Below are 3,538 nucleotides of genomic sequence, written 5' to 3' on the forward strand. Positions count from 1 at the left end.
TGAAGTAATTTTTTTTAGTACTTTTTAAGTTAAGGTAGATAATACATATTTAATTGATAACTTTTTTAAAAAAAGTAATATATTTTAATAAATATTATTATTTAAATTTAAATTATCCTTTCTTAAAAAACAATTATCTAAAATACTTCACAACTTTCGTATACAAAATTTACAAATTTGATAAATATCAATGTTTATGCATAAAAGTATATTAATTAAAACGCAGAAGAGTAATAAAATTTTTCTAAAAAATTTGACATATAGTGTCAATTTCTTACTATACATTATTTAAGTTAATTTACTTTATACAGATATGTTAAAATACAGAATATACTGAATGATTTTTTGTATATATTTATAAGAAGTGGAAAATTATAAATGCCCAATCTTTATAACAAAAAAATTATAAAAATTAATATTTTACACTAAATTTGTGTTATTTGACTTATTTCACAAACTATCGTAATCAATCAACGTATATATATAATACCAATATTTAATATTTGATACAAAATAAATTAGGTCTCATAAAAAAAATATAAAAAGATTTGAGTTTAAACACAAATTATTGCATATTTTAATTTGTTTAATTATTTCTTCTATTACATAAAAGACAATACTATAAACACAATAATTAACTTGAGTTGTATCTAAATAAAAAAATATAACACTTAGCTACTTATGTAAGAACCTCGGCGTTTTTTATGTTATAAATAATACATAATTAAAATTATCCACAAAATGAAGGCAACAAACATCACACTAAATACAACTTTAAAATTAAATTCAAACTAAATATAACAATGTAACCACAGTAAATTGATAGTCTAAATTAAGTGTATATTTACCAATATTCCTAAAACTTGCATCAGAACTAAAAAATATTAAACCCTTAAATGTTAATTTGGATAAGCTTTTTGAGTTAAAAAAATATTTTTTTAAAAAATAAAATATTTTTATTTAATTTTAGATCTATTTAAATACATTTTTTTTAAAAAAATATTTTTATTTAAAAAATTAATTATTTATTTTGTCTAAAAATTAATAATACCTTGTTTTTTAAAAAAGTATAAGCAAAAAACGTATTAAAATTTTAAAAACTTTTTTTAAAAAGTATGTTAAAATGTGAAATAACCTTTGTCTATTAAAAAAAATCTTTTAAAAAAATAAAAAATAAATATTTTTTTCAAAAGTCAATCCAAACTAACTCTAATTTTAAAACAGACACAAAATTATTAAACATCAAAATCACACACATATATGATATATATATACAAATACTTAATTTTTCATTATTATCACTATTATAGTATCATTTTCAACTAATGGTGCAGTAAATACACATAATTAACCATAGTACAAACAATTTTTTTTCTAAATTTGATTGGAAGTCTTACTTCTTCTTTGCCAATCCAACAAAAACAACAAAAGTAAACTCATAAATTAATAAAAAACTCAAAAAGATAAAAATATTTTTATTTATTTTAAACTTTGATTTAAGTTTAATCCAAAGAGTAAACTGAAAATTTTACAACAGAATGATACTATATGCATGTTATGTAAAATAGATGCTGAAAATATACAACATCTGTTTATTCCTGTGAGTTCTCTTGGCAGGTGTGGTGTGTTTGGGCCTCGGAGTTTGGACAAGAGTAGATTATTCCCGGTATTGTGAAATAGCAATTTGAGAGTTGGAGATCTGTGTCAATAAGAAAAGTGGTACGAAAGTATTGACTAGTTGGTTTCTCCTCAATGATGTGGACTATATGGTTACGCAGAAATGATGTCATTTTTCACAACAAAATAACAAGGATTAAAGACTGCGTGGACCAATCCTTTTCATATACCACAGAATAGTGTTATAACTAACTCATGTTGTTGATGATAATATCAGGGATGACATAGGAGTTGTACGACTGTTATTGTTTGCTCGTCTGTAATGCTCCACATGTATGTTGAGCTCTTTGTCCTTTGCTGCGATTGCATACAATCTAAAGTGCAGTCCATTTCTCAGTCAATTCTCTCTAAATCATCACCTCTAGTAAACAAAGGAACATACTTCTTAGTAAATATTACAATTCAAATTAAAAAAAAATCTGAGTTAAAACAATACAATTGTTCTCATTTTTTACAGTAATCAAAATTTACAAAAGGCAATTACAAATCAAAGTAAAACAAATAGTGAAAAAAATAATTAACATAATTACTTCTCAATTACTCTTCATTGACATGGACGAACAACTCAATGCAACAAATTCAGATGCTCATGAATGCTAAAAGCACATTTTGTATTTCAAAAAAAAACCTAATGATGCATCAAATCTAATCACAAAATTAGAAAAAAAATCTGCAGAGAATACACCACAAAAATATTTCAATCTCATCTTTAAATTCATCTTTAGATCCACAAATATACATGATATGATATTATATTTTTGGTATGTTCAAGTCAACTATCATTTTTGGTCTAATATTAGAAAAAGCAATAATTTCTTCAAATTCAAGTTGGTAACCAAATCTGATGTAGTAAAGTAGCAAATCTGATGAAGAAAAGCACATCAAGTTGTGATAACCAATCTTTTTTGAGACTACATCAATGATATATTATCAAAAGCTAAAATAATGAATAGAAAACGAAAAACTAAAGGGTAATAACTACTCACCCCAACCTCCAAACACTTATTGCTTTGGAAAAATTCATAAATATAAAATATTTCAAAAAATTGCTACATAAACAAAAGATTTTATAATCATAATACTTTGTCAATAAAGAGTAAATCCAATATGCTTCACATGATTACAAATGTATGGCAAACAATTAAAAACCAAAAGAAAAAAATATTAAAGTAAATAATAATTTTTTTTATTAAAGATAGAAAGACTCAAACTCACAACTTCTTAAGTTAATATAAAAAAGAGACTATACCATTTGAATTATAAGTTATTAGCAAAGCAAATAATAACTTTAAACAAATAGAATTGATAGTCCTTGAAATTAAGCAAAGTCTACTATCAAATGTCATTAAAATTAAGTAATGTCAACAAAAACCTAGAATTGATGTAAAAGTTATAATTTTGAGATGCTATTTATAGTAGACCAAAAAGAAAGAAAAGAAAGAGAGAGAAAGTCGGCTTAGCCAGCCTAAATTCATTATTAAAAGAGATTCGGGGCTTGTTCCTAAGATTTTCGGTTTAAGTTTTACGGTAGGACAAGATTCAAGTTAGATTAGTTAAATTGAATAAATTTTGGTTTGGTTTAATAAAGTTTTTATTTTTTAAAAGTAACTTATAAAAAAGCTGTTTTTTAAAAGATAGCTTTTTAAGAGTGGCGTCACTTGTGTTTATGTTTAATAAAATTAAATTAAAAATAATTTTTAGTAAGCACAAGTATCACAGTTGTATTTGATAAAACAATTTTTAAAACTTAAAAAAATTATAATAAACATGTTTTTAAAATAAAAAATTTAACATAAATATAATAAATAAATTCTTTTATTTTTTAACTTTAAAATTTTATATAAGTATCATAAAAATTTAT

The sequence above is a fragment of the Arachis duranensis genome, chromosome 9 (assembly GCF_000817695.3).
Source record: "Arachis duranensis cultivar V14167 chromosome 9, aradu.V14167.gnm2.J7QH, whole genome shotgun sequence".
NCBI lineage: Eukaryota > Viridiplantae > Streptophyta > Magnoliopsida > Fabales > Fabaceae > Arachis > Arachis duranensis.